At 41.2% G+C, this 19514-nt stretch overlaps 1 protein-coding gene across 1 annotated transcript in view; it reads right to left on the minus strand.

Moving 5' to 3' along the window:
* Positions 1 to 18236, minus strand: part of Usf3 (upstream transcription factor family member 3) — a 48672-nt gene extending 30436 nt beyond the window's left edge. Inside the window, exon 1 of the mRNA XM_028752427.1 lies at positions 18156 to 18236. The gene's annotated coding sequence lies outside the window, so the exon portion shown is untranslated. The remainder of the gene's footprint in view (positions 1 to 18155) is intronic.
* Between the last annotated feature and the right edge of the window lie 1278 nt (positions 18237 to 19514).

Here is a 19514-nt window from a genome sequence, read left to right on the forward strand (position 1 = left end):
AGGGGAGGGGAGGGGAGGGGAAGGGAAGGGAAGGGAAGGGAAGGGAAGGGAAGGGAAGGGAAGGGAAGGGAAGGGAAGGGAAGGGAAGGGAAGGGAAGGGAGACTGAGCCTAAAGTGGTCACACATGCCTATTAGCCAACACTAGAGAAGGTGAGACAAGAGGAACACTGTTTGTCTACTAGCAGCCTGGCTAGTAAACTAAGGTTGAGCTAAGATAAACACTGTCTCACTCAAACAAAAACAACAGCTCCAGGGCATCCAATGCCCTCCTCTAGTCTCTGTGAGTGCCACACACGGTGCACACTCAGGCAAAACACTCATACACAGAGAATAAAAATGAATCTTTAGAATAAATTAACAAACAGGGTGTGGTGGTGCACATCTTTAATCCTAGCACTTGGAAGGCAAAGGCAAGTGGATCTCTGTGAGTTCGAGGTCAGCTTGGTCTACATAGCAAGTTCTAGAACAGCCAGGGCTAAGTAGAGAGACACTGCCTCAAAACAAACAAATAGACAGACAGACAGACAGACAGACAAACAGACAAATAAATAGAAAGGCTATAATATCTTACTTAAAAACAATATTTTCAGCCTCTAATACTTAATTCTGGCTTCCTACTATTTAGTCCATTCTAAAATGTTTTATACTTACTTTAAATGTTTTATGGAATGATTACACAGATAGATATACATTGCACTATCTCCTTAAGATTTTATTAGTACATTGACTGTATGAAGTAACAGGTTTCATTATGACATTTCACATATGCACGTAACTTACTTTAGTCATAGTAATTCCCCAGTACCCTCTCCTGTGCCTTCTCCTGCCTCCCCTGTCCTCTTATTCTTGCAAAGTATAAACCTCCTCCATCAAAATGGCTTTACCCTACCAGACAAGAGTGTGACTCATGGAAATTATGCCACAACTAAACTTAAATCTCTGGTTTGGATCAGGTTTTCTGCTCTACACCAAAATGAGCTCTACTTGCTTTGATCACCTCACTCTACTAGCTTTTCCTTATATTAAATGATAAATACACACACACACACACACACACACACACACACACATACACACACACACATATGCCTAGGAAATAAAGAAATTCACACTATTCTCTACTGCATCTTTCAACAACAATCACTGTGGATTCTTCTAGAAGTTTTCTTCTTTATGTATCCACTTTTTCCATAATGGTAGTCTATAAGCAACTCTGCATCCTTCTTTATAGTGACCACAAACATTTCTCCATTTCACCAAATACTCAAAGCTATGATACCACAGCTGCAGCACCACACCGACACATGCTCTACCTCACCATCCTGCTTAATGCTGTGGCCACACTTTGCTCTCTGTGGTCCTTTGCAGCAGTCCTCTCCAGCATTCTGGGTTAGAAAACTCTTTCCCTGGAAGTTGCCCTTCTACTTCCACATGGTTTAACTCATTCAACCTAGACTCTCTGGACATAGACTCATGTATCACTTAATGACCAGGACACACTCTGGCCCTAAAATGCTAAAGTGGCTTTGTCATGGGGCAAAAACCATCTCAAGTATTTCTGGAAACTAACAGCTCCATCTTCACTGGGTAATATCTCTGGCCGGCCAACTTCTGTTATGTAGAGCACAACCTTTATGTCCCGCAGGTGCAGAACAGTAGTGCTTGTTGTAGCAGAGAAGAATCCTTCCTCTGCATGTGTTTCCAGCAACTGCTGTCTACATCCCAGAGGGAATAAAAGGACCTGTTGATGTGTCGGGTTGTTTTCTGCTTCATGTAACTGCTGTCTTTCGGAAGTTCTGACTTTTTCTGCCCCTAAAGAGATCTTGCATCTTTCAACAATGTCTGTTGGCTCCTTTCCTCCTGTTTGGTGCTAATGTCAGAGTTGAGTTGCTTGGACACGTGTTAAAGGAATGTGAACTCCTGCCCTCAGGCTAGAACTGCATTTCGTGGTGGGTCTCAGCTAACCTGTATGGGGGGAAGGGACAGGAGGAAATAAGCCAAAAGCATAATTTCCTCAATACAATTTTGAATTTTATTTTTAAACTATACAAGCAAGCCCTTAGCATAAAAATAAATAAATAAATAACCTACTTTCAAATCATAAAGAAATGCATGGCATTAAAGAGAAAGTTTCTTTGCTACACTCTTCTCGGATAAGCACTGTAAACAGTAATGATATACATAGCCTTTGCTCATCTTGTCACTGTGAACTACAAATACTCTCAATGCAAAATTTACTTCATAACTAAACTCAAAGAGAAGTAACTCAAACCCAGGACCTTCCACAAGCTAGGTAAGGGATCTACCACTGAGTGACACCCCTAAGCCCTGTTTCTGCTTCTGTACTGTAGCTTCAGTTAGTTCAACCTCGTATTTCCACCACATGACACAGTGACTCTATGCAATAGTATTTATCTATCTACTGAGAGAGCTAGATTGTGTCCCTTACCAAAGGCATATGCTGAAGTCCTAGATAGAGGTCCCTGCCAATCATGATGGTACACACCTTTAATCCTAGCACTTATGAGCAAGATGCAGGGGGATCTCTGGAGTGTCAGGTTAGTCAGGGCTATCGAGTTGAGACTATCTCGAAAAAAAAACAAAACAAAACAAAAAGAGAAAAATGAAGGAAAAAAGAGAGAAAAGGAAGGAGGGAGGGAGCCCTTTAAAAGGAGGTCAGGTTAAAATGGAGTCACAGTGTGCTGTAATCTATCTGGCTGTGCATTTTCATGACATTAGGAAACAGATAATTCGGCAAGGGACGATGCTGTAAAGACAGAAAAAAGCCTAGCCTGCAAGCTAAGCATTAGAAACCTACTCTGCCCACAGATGGATGGGGCTGCTAGTCTAGAGCTGTGAGAAAAACAGTTCCTGTTATTTAAGACACATTGGCTATGGTATTTTGTTATAGTAGTCCTAGTAAACTAATATTAGTATATATAAAACTGTTTCAAATTTCATATAAAACATCTGTCTGTAGGATGGGAAGAATAAACATATATGTTTATAAATACAAAGAATAGCTTCTGAAGGACAGATTTCGAAGAATTACTGAATATATGTATAAACAATTTTAATTGTTTGAACATGCATATATTTCCACTGTAAAATACAGATAAATTTCAGCATATTTTCTCAGGGTTCAACTTTGGTCTCAGTCAAATATAACACCATCATTGTTAAAGGGAGCTTTAACAATATGGCCATGCGGTACACAGTTAACACGTACAAAGCCCTGGGTTCACCTAACACAGATAAGTAAAAATAAACAAAATTAAAAAAAAACTCCAAAAAACCCCACCCTGAAACAAATTTAAAAAATATCCCTAATATCTCCTATATTCTTCCCAAACCCTAATCCCTTTCTCCCAGAATCGAGGTAGCCACCATCATCAAACCCACTCTGTATTCTCCCATTGGACATCAATTTGGCACAGTTTTCTGGGCTTTCTACAGGGTTATCTATATTTACTCAACGGAAATTGTCTTAAGAATGAAACCATGCCATGTTTGACTCTGAAACAGCTTTTACATTGAAATTCGTGATGGCCATCGTGTACTTCCAAATGTCATCACACATTTACCATTTTAATAGCTAAAAAGTCTTTATTACTCATTATAACTGCATTAATAAATACAATTTTATCTGTCTCCCCCTTTTCTATGGAAAATGATGCTGGAAAAAAACAATGCATAAAGTCCTTGTGGTGGTATGAATAAAAAAAAATGTCCCCAATGGGCTCATATATTTGAAGCCTTGGTCTCCAGTTGGTGGCGCCATTGTGGATACTGTGGAATCTTTAGGAAGGGGAGCCTTGCTGGAGGGAATCAGTCATTAGGGCTGGGCTTTGAGAGGTCACAGCTTTGCCCCATTTCCAGCTCCCACTCACTGCTTCCTGCATGTGAACAGAAACGTGATCTCCCACTTTCCTGTTGCTGCCAACTCAGCACCATCATAAAATCTTCTCCTGGAACTGTCAGCCAAAGTAAACTTTCTTCTTTAAGTTGCTTTTGGCCATGATACTATATAATATAAACAAAAAAATAACTAATACGCACCTTTAAAATGTTTATCAATCCAATTGCAATAAAATGTATTTTAGGATTGTGCTTAGCAATTAGTATGATTGAAAATACATTCACTGGGGCCAGCAAGATGACTTCAGTAGGTAATACTACTGCTGGAGGCAGGAGCAGGTAAATCTCTGAGTTCAAGGCCAGCCAGAGCTACATGCACGCACGCACAATGCTGTTTCTTTTTTTTTTTTTTAAGTTTTATTTATTTATATGAGTACACTGTAGCTGTCTTCAGACACACCAGAAGAGGGCATTGATCTCATTACAGATGGTTGTGAGCCACCATATGGTTGCTGGGAATTGAACTCAGGACCTCTGGAAGAGTAGTCAGTGCTCTTAACCTCTGAGCCATCTCTCCAGCCCCACAATGCTGTTTCAATAAACTAACAACAAACAAATAAAATATTTATATTTCTTTTATAATTTCCTTCTTTATGACCTTTCTTTGATTTACTTACGCTGGGTGGTGGTGCATGCCTTTAATTCCAGCACTACCCAGAGGCACAGGCAGGTGCATCTCTAAATTCAAGGTCAGCCTAGCCTACAGAGTGAGTTCCAAGACAGTCAGGGCTACAAGGAAAAACCCTGTCTTGAAAAGTCAAAACCAACTTACTTATTTTTACTTATATGACTGTTTTGCCTTCATGCACCACATATATGCAGTGGCTGTGAAGGCCAGAAGAGAGTACTGGACTTCTGTAACTGAAGTTACCGGTGTTTGTGAACAGCCATGTGTGTGCTGAGAACTGACCTTTACAAGATCAACTAGTGCTCTCAACTATCTAGCAAGCTCTCTGCACGCCCTACTACGCAAGCTAAAATAGAACACTTTCCATGTGAAAACACTTTTCACGTTTCATTTTTGGTTCCCTTTTTGTTACTTTTGTTAACCCTTTATTTGAAGCATGATAGGTAGGTAAATATGTCTTTTGGAATTTGTGATTTCTTGTAGCCACTGTACATATTTTTGTTACATATGCAATGAAACTATACTATTAGCTCCCTAGGAATGAAGTCACAGTAAACATTTTAGACATAAAATGTCTATAGTCTGAAACTGAGCTCTGTGTGGTAACAACGTTTGTATGCATTTTCTTTCACACCTCATATGCCTGGCATGTGTATTCATTTCTTACCTTCTTGCATAGCTTTCTACCTGACTAACCAAGCTAGAGATGTGTTTCTCTACACTGGAAATGAGAATCTACCAGTCACATTTACTGCACCTGCTGTTCCCTCACAGACCAGTCCCTCTCCCATCCCACTGTTTTAATGGTATGTATCTAATAAAGTTTTCCTCCATATAGCTTTCTTTGTTATTAGAAACGTCCTTAAGGCCAGGCATGGTGGCACACACCTTTAATCCCAGCAGAGGCAGGCAGATCCCTTGAGTTCAAGGTCTGAGTGTTGAGGACAGCTAGGGCTCTGTAACACAGAGAAACTGTGTCTCAAAAAAATTTTTTTTTAAAAAGTCCTTAGTAATTAAAAAACATATCAATTGGAGATCCATTGGCCCTTCTCCTCTCCTCCAATCCTCACTTAGGCATGTATTTCTCTAAATCCTGGCATTTGAGCTCTTTGTACTAGGCTTTGGGAGATCTTGGTAGATGAATTTATTTACTTATTTATTTACAGATACAGCAATAGGGTCTCAGAATTAGAAGTGTTGTATCAATACGTAACTGTCTTGTGTTGTTGGAGATTAATGCTAAAGGTAAGAGTCATATTTAATACAGATGAAAGCCGTTTTTCAGAGTACTTTCAATCAGTAGCTAGTCAAATGTGCAGGTACAGAATACACAGACACAGAGAGCAATCTAAATCTAAACAGATTTTCCTCCTATTAAAAACTATCAGCCAGGGGCTGGAGAGATGGCCCAGCAGTTAAGAACAGGGACTGTTCTTCCAGAAGTTCTCAGTTCAATTCCCAGCAACCACACGGTAGCTCACAACCATCTGGTGTGTCCAAAGAAAGCAACAGTGTACTCACATACAAAAAGTAAATATTTAAAAAACAAAAACAAAACAAAACCCAGCCAATCATAGTAGTGTACCCTTTAAATCTTAGAACTCAGGAAGCTGAGGCAGAAGGACTGTGAGCTCAAGCAAAGCCTGAGTTACAACAAACTTCCAAGGCAACCCATAATAAACAACAGGAACCTGTCTGAAGAGGGTAGAGAGCAGCTTGGGAGTACGAGAACTGCTGCTCTTCCAGAGGACCTTTAATCCCCAGCAACCATATGGTGGCTTACACACAACCCTCCATAACTCCAGTTCCAGAGGAACCTGAAACCCTCTTCTGGGCTCTCTGGGCACTAAGACACATACGTGGTGTGTATATTTCACACACAAACAAAACACTCATGCATATGAAGTAAATAGTAAAATCTTAATTTTTTTTTTAAAAGAACTTGTCTCAAAAAAGAAAACAATGGTGTAGAGAGGACTTATCCACAAGAGCATGTACTACTCTTGCAGACCTAAGTTTGGCTCTCAAAACCATAGAACTGCAGCTCCAGATCTGACACCTCCAGCCTTTGTAGGCACCAGAACTCACATGTATATATCTACACAAGAAACACACATATAAATACATAATTAATAAGTGAATCTTGGGCTGGAGAGATGGCTCAGGGGTTAAGAGCACTGACTGTTCTGCCAGAGGTCCTGAGTTCAATTCCTAGCAACCACATGGTGACCTCACAACCATCTGTAATGGGATCTGATGCCCTCTTCTAGCATGTCTGAAGACACCTGCAGTGTACTCATATAAATAAAAAATAAATAAATAAATTTTTTAAAAAATGAATCGTAAAATAAGTAAACATATAAATAATCAAAACCTACCAAACAAACTGTACCTGTAATCTCTTCCCCTCCCATAATAGGTTTTAATACCCTGTCCTGCCTGCCCATCAGCAACGCCCAGCGACTTCTGTGTCGAGGCTCACTAAAACTGTCTGGAAGTTTAGTGGTAAACGTGAGATCTCTTCTAGGCCTGTAGTCCATGCCTTAACACCACATAATTTTTCTTTGTTGTATGAACAGGATTTTGGAAGAATTCCTTGCCCTGGCGAGTCAATGTTAAGCCAGCTGCGGTATGCACTGCTGCTAAAGTTTATTTCAGAAATTGTTTTTTAAAGTCCTAAAAATTTTCTTATTCTTAAAGTAATCCATTGTTAATTTATAGTAATAGCAATTCCTCAAATATCTGAGGATATTTTGGGACAAAAAACCCATTCCTTTATGTTATACTCAACTTAATTTCTCTAAGATTAATTTACTGTTTGGCTTGGTCTTTCTTATTTATACTGTTGCTTTTCCTTAAATATATAATAATTCTTGGTTAAACAAACCAGTTAGTGACAAGTGTTTCCCAGCACAGCTGTTATCAATTACAGCTGTGTGTAAAACACATACTCCCCTGGATATGGTGGAATACACCTGTAGTCTCCACACTTGGGAGACTGAGCCAAGAGACAGAATGTCCAAGCAGCCTGGAGCACACAGTGAAACCCTATCTTTAAAAGCTCCCTAGCCAGTGCACCTTGGCTAAGAACCACTTTTTTAAGATTTTGTATTGTATATGTATGTTTGTGTATACTGTGCCACATGTGTGCAAGTGCCCACAGACCCAGAAAAGAGAGTTGAGTCCCCTGGAGCTGGAGTTACAGGCAGTTGTGGGCTCTCAGCTGTGAGTGATAGGAACCAAAGTCAGATCCTCTGGAAGAATAGCAAGCGCTCTTCTTAATCACGGAGCCATCTCTCCAACCCCAAGAACCACTGTTTTAATATATGTGAAAATCACTCCTTGCCATGAATGTGCACACTGACTACAGATATTTGAGCTATCAAAAATATCTGTGAGCAGAAGTCAGCTGCCAGGTGTGCTTCTGAAGGAAAGCCCCACAGTCACAGTGGAATTATATAATTCTCTAAGTATGATAATGATGCTCTCCCTGGCTCTACAGAGCCCATTCAGGAAAATGCCTCTAATTTATGCAGGTATGCCTCAGTAGATATTTCATTTCTGTTGTTGTGATAAAATGCCCTGACAATAGCAACTTAGGAGACAAAGCTTCAATGGGCTTTCAGTTCTTACAGTCTACCACTGAGGGTAAATTAAGGCAGGAACTTGAAGCAGGTCACATCATATCTATGACCAGACAATTGTATCCTTGCTTTGATGCTTGCTCTCTTAGCTAGCTTCCCCTCTTTGACTATTCAGGACCCTCTGCCTGGAGGATGATATAGCCTACAATGGTCTCCATTTCCCTTCACCAATTAACAATGAAATAATCTTCCACAGACAGGCCCATAATACAGCATGATCTAAATAATTCATCATATTAAGAGTTTCTCCTGAGGATTCTAGTTTGTGTCAAGTTGACAAAACTAACCAGCATAGTATCCCTACCAAGTACTAATAGCCAGCATAGTATCCTACAAGGTACTAATAACCAGCATAGTATCCTACAAGGTACTAATAACTAGCATGGTATCCTACCCAGTACTGGGACTGCTGCTTCAAGTCTGGTAATCCATGATAACTAGGTACTTTCTCACTATCCTGAATTCACTCCTCATATTTTAAAAAAAGATTCTGATTTATTTTATATATGTGAGTATACCTTCGCTGTCCTCAGACACACCAGAAGAGGGCATCAGATCCCATTATAGATGGTTGTGACTCACCATGCGGTTGCTAGGAATTGAACATAGATCCTCTGGAAGAGCAGTCAGTTCTCCTAACTTCTGACCCATCTTTCCAGCCCCTTACTTCGAATTTTAATCCAAGTTTTTCTAGAATTGATTTGAGAAAACTCAACTTGAAGCATGAATGAGATTTACAAATTTCTCTGCATGGCAAGAATTAGCATTAGTTTGAATCCACAAGTGTTGTAATTTTCAGAAATTCCAAACATTTTCAATCTGCAAAAAAAAATAGACTTCTCAGGGTTTGAGTTCAAGTTGTATCCCTATTACTTCATTTTCTGTTTGTTATCTTAATAGTACTTTTTTCATTATACAAATAAATATATATTTGTAATAAACTATTCAGATAATACTGTAAGGTTTAAGTTATAAAAATACTATCTTCAAAATTCCTGAGACACTTCAAGTAATGTTATACTTTCGCTTTCTTTGCCCTGCTCAATGACTGCTAGGCCAGCCCACACCAGAGGAATTAATTTTTCTCTCTCAGAGAAAAGATTATCTGTCTTAGTTATAATTTTATTGCTGTGAAGAGACACCATGACCAAGGCAACTCTTATAAATATGTCAAATCTTTAATAGGGCTGGTTTACAGTTCAATGGTTTAGTCTATTGTCATCATGGCAGGAAGCATGGTAGCAATCAGGCAGACATGGTGCTTGAGGAGCCAAGAGTTCTACATCTAGATCCAAAATCAGCAAGAAGGAGACTGGAATTCCACACTGGGAGCTTAAACACTTGGGAGCTTGCTTCCTCCAACAAGGTCACACTAAAAAAAAAAAAAAGCTCTATCTCCTAATGGTGCCACTCCCTGTGGCCAAGCTCTCAGACACATCAGTCTATAGGGGCCAAATCTATTCAGCCGCCACACTATCTAAATATATTTTCTAGAATTCTATAGAAATGGATCCAACCATTAGTTTATATCAACATGGACTCACAGGTATCTTATTTGCCGAGTCACAATTCAATGCTAAAGTTATTTTATTGTTCAAATTGCTCAGGCTTTGGTTATTATTTCACTCTACACACAGAAATCAAAAAAACAAATAGTTCAGCCAATAAAGCCAGAAAGGGCCTGAGTTCAGTTCCCAGCAACTCCCCACACATCCCAATTCCCCTCAACACATACATACATACATACATACATACATACATACATACATACAAATAGAGCACATGTAACCTGAGTCCTGGAGAGACAGTAGCAAGTAGAGCTTCAGGTTTGGCGAGAGATCCTATCTCAAAAACAAACAAACAATACGGGAGCACAACCAAGGATGACACTCCATGTCATTCTTGCCCTTTTAGATGCACAGACATATATGTGCTCATGTGTGTGCATACAAACACACACAGGAAAAAGAGCAAAACCAAACCAAAACAAAAACCAGCTCCTAAAATGGTTCTGAGCCATAATCAGTGTATTCACTAATACAACTGCTACCATGTATTCTCAATGTATCCTTTACCCACATCAGTGAATGATCCTGTGAAAACAGTCTTTGATGTCAGACTCTGCATTCTGCTTTGAAGTACTCATCAGACTCTCAGCATCCTCAGGCTTGAAGTCAGAGAGTATCAGCAGCCCCTGAGAAGACTCTAGCCACCACAATTAGTGGATGCAGCAAAGCACCCACTTCAGCATGAGCTCAGTAAGTTAGCTACCTTCCTCCTCACAACAGCATGAGAAAACAGGTGTGAGCTGGTACACTGGACAGTTTCCATGCCCATACATCTTTTATCCCTCTACAACTTCCCAGAGCTAATTCTTCTCTGTTACCAGCTCTCCCCTCAGCAGCAATTAATTGCTTCCTCCACATCTGACATTTTGCTTCCAAAATGTACAGAGATTTTTCACATTCAACAAGAAATCTGCCTTTTCTGTGTATCTTTTTCACTTCACTTCTCCTTCACTGGCTAATCCTTCTTGGTTCAGGACTGATTACTATTAGATTGCTCAAACCAATGGAAAGACTTCCTTGGTGGCCAGGGACTAATTTCATCAAATTAAAGACCTTCCTGAAGTTCCAACCCTTGTGTTGGTCTTAGTCTTTTCTTACTTATGTATCTTCCTCCCCTCCCCCCAATTAGGAATTCTTGGCTTCTTTCTCATTTGAGTTCCCATTTTCATTACTCTCTTCCCTTTTATGTATTTTTTTTCCTGGTTAAAACATATATATATGCATGCTTCCTTTCAATTTTCATGCTGCTTTGCATCTGCAGATAGGTAAAAGTTCTCACCAACACATTCAGAACAAATAAAGTCTATTTGGAACATACTAATAAACTTCATCCCAAGTCTCCATTTTATCAATTAATCTGGCTGCAGTCTCAAAACAAACAATCAGATCTCCTTACCAAATGCTATAATTTTTATCCCATTTATGTTTCTCTGTTCATCACCATGTTAGCTTAGGCCCTTTTTACGTGTCTGGCTCTCAATCCTTTTCCTGTTCTTCATGGGTTTTATAACCACCCCAACATTCCATTGATCTTTTCTTCCAATTCACCAAATTCTGTCACGTTCCTCACGCTCTAGAACTTACAGCAGCATCAGCCCTCTGTATACAGAGTTTTATATCCATGAATTCAGCAAGTTTTTGTTTTTGTCTTTTTGAGACAGGATTTCTTTTTGTAGCCTTGGCTGTCCTGAAACTTGCTCTAAGGACCAAGCTATCTTCGAACTCACAGAGCAGTGCCTGCCTCTAACTCCCTAGTGATGGGATTAAAGGCATGTGCCACCACACTGCAAATTCAATCAAAAATATTGGGAGGAAATTTTTAGCTATCCTGAATATCTACAGATGCTTTACCCTTTCAACGTTTTCTAAAGTACAATACAGTATGGGCCTCTGTGGTAATGTGCATAATCTCAGCACTTGAGACACTGAGGCAGGAGCATAAAAATGTGAGGATAGTCTGGGCTATATAGTACGATCCCTGTTCACAAAATAAAAGCTCAAAAGAAATACAGTATTAATAGATATATCCATGCACTGCATAATGATATTTATTTACAGCCCACAAATCCAATAGTACTCCCCTAACATTGTAATGGAGTTGAAGAGTCCTATTACCTCATATTTACTGTATCTTTTCTATGCCAATATATGTTTATACATATGTTTATACATATAAGCAACACCATATTATGATTGTCTATAATATGTGTGACAATAATGTGGCAGGTAAGTTTGTAGCCTGGAAGAACAGACTGCAGCATAAGACTTATATACCTCTAGGCTCACAAGAATATACTATATGATGTCCACATGATAATGAAATTACATTTTCACATTTCTCAGACTGTATCTCATCTTTAGAATGTATGGCTGAATTCATACAACAGTTAAGTTGTATGCTGAATTACAAATACTCTATAAACAATTTAAAATATATAGGAGAATGTATAGCAAACATTATGTCATTGTGCATACTGACATTTTGAAGATCTATTTAATTTTTAAAAATTATGTGTACGTGTGGTATTGGGTATGTATACCTGACTGCAGGTGCTTCAGAAGGTCTGAGGTGTCAGAATTCCTAGAACTGGAGTTATAAGTGGTTGTGATCCATTACACATGAGTGCTAAGAACCAAATTTGTGTCCTCTGCAAGAATAGTGTGTACTCTTAACCACTGAGCCATCTGTCCAGGCCCCTAACGGATAGTTTTATATTTTAAAGTTTTTATACCTGTGAAGGGATCCCAGAAAAAAATCATTCTACAGAATACCAAATGACAGTGTACCCTTGCCCAACAACTACTGTACCACATCTAAACTCTGAGTCCTGGCTCGCAGTCTCACCTACCCACATCTACCTGCACAACACGTAGGAACATAGGTAACTAGCTGGTTTACTCTCTCCTATCCAACTCAGATATCCAAGCTCCTCTGTTCTTATTGGTAAATTCACTTTTCTTAAGTTCTCGCTATTTTCTACTGAAATGATCCTTTGACTTTTCTCTGCTTGTCCAACTCCTACCTATCTTTCAAAGTCCAAGACAAGTCTGTCTCCCTTACAAGCTTCCTAGCATTTCTAGTAATACAAACTCTCTTCTTATACTCTGGACTCACCACTCTCACTACTTGATAATCAGTTACATCATACTCTTTTCTTTCCTTGATAATTTATTCTCCCCTACCCTATTGGTGCTTTTCCATTAAAATACAACCTTATTCATGTTTCTCCATTTGAAAGACTTTAATGATTTCTTTTCTGAGCCTAATAACTTCTCTTTCTCTGACCATCAGGCTTCTTGAAGAACTAATTTAAATTTACTACTGCTTCTTCCTTATTTTCCATTTACTCTTGAGACAGCTAATGCTGACTTTCATTTCAAAAACTGCTTACACCAAGCTCACCAAAGGCTTCCACACTGCCAAATACAGACCATCTGTAGAAAATACCTACAGCTCTGGCTGTCTGTCAGCAATAGCCTGTGTCTCCTTTGAAGAGCTCCTCCACCCCACTCTTAAATTCAAACAAGACTTCAAACAGGGGCTGACATCAGAGGTGTGGCACATAGCTAACAGCTAAGACTCCCAGCACAAGAAGGAAAGCTGGCTGGGCTGACCTCTGGACTAGCATTTCCTTACCTTCTCCAGGCTTCACTCTGAACACTCTTCTGGCTCTGTGATCTTTTTTTTTTTTTTTTTTGGTTTTTTCAAGACAGGGTTTCTCTGTATAGCCCTGGCTGTCCTGGAACTAACTCACTCTGTAGACCAAACTCAGAAATCTGCCTGCCTCTGCCTCCCAAGTGCTGGGATTAAAGGTGTACACCACCACTGCCTGGCTAGCTCTGTGATCTTACCCTCTATACATCCATGACTCTCCATTTTCTGTTTACACTAGCCCAAGTCAAACTATGTTGCTAGTAACTAAAGAGGATTTGGTCCTGCATGTGGTGCAGACATAGAACTAGCATATGTCTTGGGATGCCATCTTTTGTTTTTCTTCTCTATGGCTTCTGCTGCTTAAGAAATTACAACAGCTAATGTGAGAATTCTTTTACCAGGGATCCCAGGATGGCTTCAGTAATTGAGAGGTAAGGATATCTGGGGTTCCTCAACCAGCCACATAATAGGCAGAAGAAAATAAGGGGTCTGTCCTAGTTTTTCTTCTTCTCCTCCTCATCTCATAGGTTAATCTGGCAGCCAGTGAATGGTGTAGGGAGTCCCTTAATTATCTGCTGTGAGTGCTCCCCGGTCTTCCCCAAATTTTCTTACGAGCTGAGTTCACGATTTACTATTTCTATATTCTCTTTAGCACCTATGGTGTTGGGCAAATGTAAGTACTCAATAAATACTTGATGAACTGAATTAAAAACACAGTATTAGCACATTAATAGGAGTAACTTATCAAGCCCTACTGATCTAATTAAAAGATCTGGCCTTCTGAAGTAGCGTAATTGTACCCACATGGAAAATTAATGAGAAAAAGAAAAATTATCCAATTGAACAGTTAACAGTTTTCCTATTAGTAAGAGTTTCACAAATATTTTATGGATAACAAGTTCAGAGAAAAACACTTAAGGTGTAAATACATGTACATATGGAAGATTACATATTTAAGGGATCTAAATCCATAACTAAAGTTAAGACAATATGTAGTCTTGGCAAAACCAATTAATGTCAAATCAACTTTTGTTAAAGATATGTTTAATACCCTTTATATAATAAAGTATGGTGGTCACATTTAACACATTTTTTTTTCAGTGTCTGTTAGTGACAAATTCAGTAATAGAGGACACAGTTCCTATGGTTGTAGAGTTCTAGCTCTGTAATACTACAACAGTATCTAGAAATACAATGAAGAGCATGCCCTTGAACATAGAGGCTCTGAAGGCTAGCAGACAGATAAAGACATACCTGTGGCTATGTGATAAGTACTGACATATAAGTCTAGGGACCACAAAAAAGAAAATAACCAATCTGCTGAAAAACAAACAAACAAAAAAACTGGGGAAATATACGAAAAATGTTTGAAAGCAAGGCATGGTGAACAACTAACTATAAGTCCAGCACTTGGAGGAAGACAAAGAGGATCTTAAGAACTTGAGACTAGCTTGGTCTGCATATGGAATTCCAAGATACACGGTCTTACACAACACTTTCACAAAGTAACTCAATACTAGTTAAGGGATGAGGACTCTGCTAAGCCACAGCAAGAATCAAACCCAAACCCATGCTTGTAATGAGCTCAAGTGAATTTTAAATCACAGGAACAAAACACTCTTTGCCACTGGATTGTTAAAGAAAAAAAAAGTATACATGTGTTGCATGAACTCATACTATCAGTACAAAGGGAGTCTTTTAAATAACATGTAGTTGGAAAATTCAAAGAGAGCTTATCACAAAAACACATCCATCAAGGTGAAGGAGCCACTTTTCTTAGATTAGCTACTACCCCTCAAAAGACACTTCTCTTTAAGGTAAATGGAAACTATCACCAAAACAAAACAAAACAAAAAACAAACAGACAAAACCTACCACAACAGGACACAATGCAGAGATCAACAGACTGTAGGAAGCCCAGCTCTGATAGGTATGTCTACATCACAGTTCCTGCATAAGTGGTTCTGGAAAGATCATGGAAGATGGGTAGGAAAGATTGTAAGAGCCAGAAAACCAGTAGTCTGCTGTGAAATGGTCTCTAGCTTAGGAAGGGCTGCAAAACCAAGATCAGGACAATGGCGAGCTCAATGGACATGCTAATGTGGAAGGAAGAAAATTTCATCATGTTCCCACCCCTACACAAAATCTTACAGCAACCAAGGACAGTTGAGTGGAGAATTAGCCTCACCCAAGGATAAGCCCCCTCCCTCCCTACCTGGTTGTCCAATTCAAAGTGGTCAAACTTGAAACTATATAAAAACCACCAACAAAAACAGACTCAGAATCTGGGTGGTGGTGGCACACACCTTTAATCCCAGCACTTGGGAGCCAGAGGCAGAGGCAGATGGATCTTTGAGTCAAGGCCAGCCTGGTCCACACACTGAGTTCCAGGACAGCCAAGGATATACAGAGAAACAAAACAAAACAAAATTTGTTGTTGGCTTGATAAGATGGTTCAGCAAGTACTTGCTTCCAAGTCTGACAAATTGTGTCCAATCCCACACAGCAGAAAACTGTCTCTCAAGTTGTCTTCTGACATATACAACAAATGCAGACTCACTCCCAACTCTCTCTCTCAATAACATAATTAAAAAAATCTAAAACTATTGCTGGTGTGAGGTATGAGGGCACATATCTGTAATCCCAGCACTTGAGAACTAAAAGCCTGAGGATTGCTTCAAATTCAGGGTCACCTAGGAACAAAGAAAGACTCTACACACACACCCAAATGCTCAAGGTATATGTGCATTTACATATCAAAGATTTCATATTTAAGGAGTCTGTCACTACAATTTCTTGATATGGAGGGGAATTACAAGGAGTGTATATGCATTACCTGAGAAACACCCAGGTTAGCAACAGCAGGGATCTAAATTGCATTATCTGAGTGAGGGGTCCAAAGGTTCACATGGAAGGTTGTGGGGCAAAAGTTGAATACACAACTTAAGGCTTGCCAAAGAAAACCCTGGAATACAAGCAGAACAGTCTGGACATTGTACCAAGCTTAAGGTAATTTTCAGCCCTGGCTGCTGAACAGAATAGCCTGGAGAGTTTTAAGAGGTATACCAACAGTCTACCTCCCTCCAGGTCAAAGGTAACGTCTGGGAAGTGAAACAGGGTGATTATAACAAACAGTCCAGTTTAGGAACCATTGAGCTTGACCACAGGAAAGAACAACATGAGATAACATTAAAACCTGGGTTTATTGGCAGTGGTTCTGAGCTTGCTATTTGTGCAAGCTTCTCTTCTAACAGGAGTTAAACAGTGTTTGTGTGTGTGTGTGTGTGTTTCATACAAAACTAGCTCACTGTAAAATCTCTTTAAAAACGTCTGTGATGTTCTATAGACAACTAAGCTAGAAAATAACTATTCTAAGTGGCCCTTACTACACTGAATGGAAACCCTTTTGTATCAAAAATGTTCTATGTTTCATCACTGCACAGCCGTCACCAAACTATTGTTAATCTATACAAAAGTCATACTGTTTAGACTAAGTGACTAACCTTTTGACATTGTGATACAACCTTGTCATTTACAAGGTTTACTCTCTAGAGCCACACAATGAAATTAAGAAGAAAGAAAGAAAGAAAGAAAGAAAGAAAGAAAGAAAGAAAGAAAGAAAGAAAGAAAGAAAGCTAGCTTTCAAGGTATTGAATAAGTTTTTGATTTTGGGCTGGACCACTTTTATGGACATTCTGAGTCACAAATGGCTGGTGGGCCTTTGGCATGCATCTTGACACAGCTTTTAAACTCTTGGCTTCAGAAAGTGGAATGATTACAATGAATCTTCCTTAGTTTTCGACAAATACTTTGTATGTTTCCCAAACAAATGGAAACATAGTGTCTATACAGCAAATCTGGGGGAAAGGAAAAGGTCACCAAGGAAACTGTTAGACCCACAAAAATCAAGTCTGACTGGCCATGGGGAAAAGCTACTGAAGGGTCCACTTACTCATCAAAGTTTCCTTTAAGACTCTGCCACTGTTACCTATAAAGTCGGCCAGGCCTGTCATGTATGTTGTTTCACTCTACTTAGTGGTAAAATGTTATTTGAACATTAGTTGGATTTGGCAGTTTAGTTTTATGTGGTTTCTTATCTACAGGCGAGGTCAATAAAAGAAAAAAAAAACCCACAGAGAGAAGAGAACTCGATCCCCAAAATGCCCAACCTCAGCAAGTGTCCAGAAACCTCTTTTGAAATCGGGTGAGAAATGCCATTCGCTTGGACCAGTGCTATTCAGAAGCAAAAAGATAGGCTTCTAAAAAGAAAACGCCAGCCTAACTCTCCGACACAGGGGTGAAAGTTACAAAAGCAAGCAGCACTGAGTTTGACGAGTGGGTCAGACGGAAAGTCAGAAGACAAGTAAAGAGATAGAAGAGATGGCAAAAGGTGAAGGAGGCTAGCAAAGGCCACCGGTGGGGACCTGGCTGCCCAGCTCTTTATGCACCCAGGACAGCATGGGGCCTCTGTCCGCCAGCGCGCACCGGGAGCAGGGCGAGCTCCCTAAGGCCTGGCACCGAGGGTGCGAGCATGCCCGGGTGAAGAGAGGGATAGCCCCGGGCTAAGTGGGAGCTCTGGGGTCCCCAACCTCAAGCCAGCGTCCAGAACGAGGGGCACTCAACCCAACCCTCACCTCCTGCAGCTAGGAGGGGGTGGGTGGAGCTGAGCCCGGGGCCGCCCCCCGGAGCCGCCCCCGCAGCCGCGGTCCCGGCTGTCAGCGCCCCCTCCCGCGGCCACTCACCCGCCGGTGACGCGCTCAGGGCCACGGCGGCGGCGACCCCCGCCTGGGTCATGGTCCCAGGAGCGGAAGGCAGCGGTGTCTGGCCGTCTAGGCGAGCCTCTGGGTCCGCAGCCGCTACCTGCTTCTGCGGGGCTGGGGGAGCGTGGGCCCAGGCCCTCCTCTCCCCCCGCCCCCGCCGCCTCTCCTCGCGGCCACCGCCGCCGCAGCGAGCCCGAGCCCTCGAGGCCGGAGACCCGGCGGCAGCACGGCCTCAACTTTCCCAGCCCCCCTCCCCCCGCCCCTCCCGCCCCTCCCGCGGCCTCGGCTCTGCATGCGCACAGCCTAGCATGGATGCGCCTCGCTCCCGCCTCGACCAACCGGCCTGCCAATCCGGTGCTGGGGAGGCTGCTGTCGTAGCCAATCAGAAGCCGGAATTCCGCTGCGCTAGGCTGGAAGGCGGGAGGAGGTGGAGGGAAAAGCTAGGAGGGAACAGGCCTCAGGCGGCCCAATGACCAAGGCCGGGGGGCGGAGGTGTGCAAGTTGGGTTGAAAGAACAGGAAATATTCTTAAAGGTAGAGTGACAGGCAGAAAGGAAAGCCAGTAGGTGGATGAGAAAGAGCTGGGCCTGGCTCCTTAAAGGGGACGCTTTGAGAAGCTAGAAAAGATGTTTTAAAAAACTTCTCTGCGCCGAGTTGTCTTGGCGCACACCTTTAATCCCAGCACCCAGCACTTGGGAGGCAGAGGCAGGTGGATTTCTGAGTTCGAGGCCAGCCTGGTCTACAGAGTGAGTTCCAGGACAGCCAGGGCTACAAAGAAACTTCCTTGCATCCTGTTATGTATTATGCTTCTGGCAGCAAAACTTATAAGTGAAAAAACTGAAGCGGAGGGCGGCAAAGGCTTTCGGAGATAGACAAGTCCCTTTAGCCTGGAGGATTCGAAGGCGGTAAACAAACGGAGGTGGAGAATTGCAGACCTGAGGCTGCTGAATTCGTATGCTGTGGACTCTTGACGTCCCTTATTTGCACGAAGCTCATTTTCAGAAATGTTCTGCAGCCCCCAGCTAAGGGAGTGAGTGCGAGGCTTTGGGGGATGGGATTGGAACCCTAAATTTAGGCTACTAGACAGGGTTATTTAGGACCGGAAGCCTCAGAATCCTCTAAGGTGCGTTTGGAGCTCTTGAGCTGTGGTCCCAGCTACCTTTTTCTAGTTTTGGTTCATTTCACAAGCCTGCCTCCCTGAAACAGGTGTCTGATTCTCCACCTAGTGGTGGTGAAATATTTATGAGCTTTTCACAACCAGATATAGCCAGTTGGACTGGAACGCAGGGCATAATAGGAACTACTTGAACCTATGTACAGTGGAAACAGACCTTGCATTGAG

The sequence above is a fragment of the Grammomys surdaster genome, unplaced genomic scaffold (assembly GCF_004785775.1).
Source record: "Grammomys surdaster isolate TR1022 unplaced genomic scaffold, NIH_TR_1.0 125901, whole genome shotgun sequence".
NCBI classification, from domain to species: Eukaryota; Metazoa; Chordata; class Mammalia; order Rodentia; family Muridae; genus Grammomys; species Grammomys surdaster.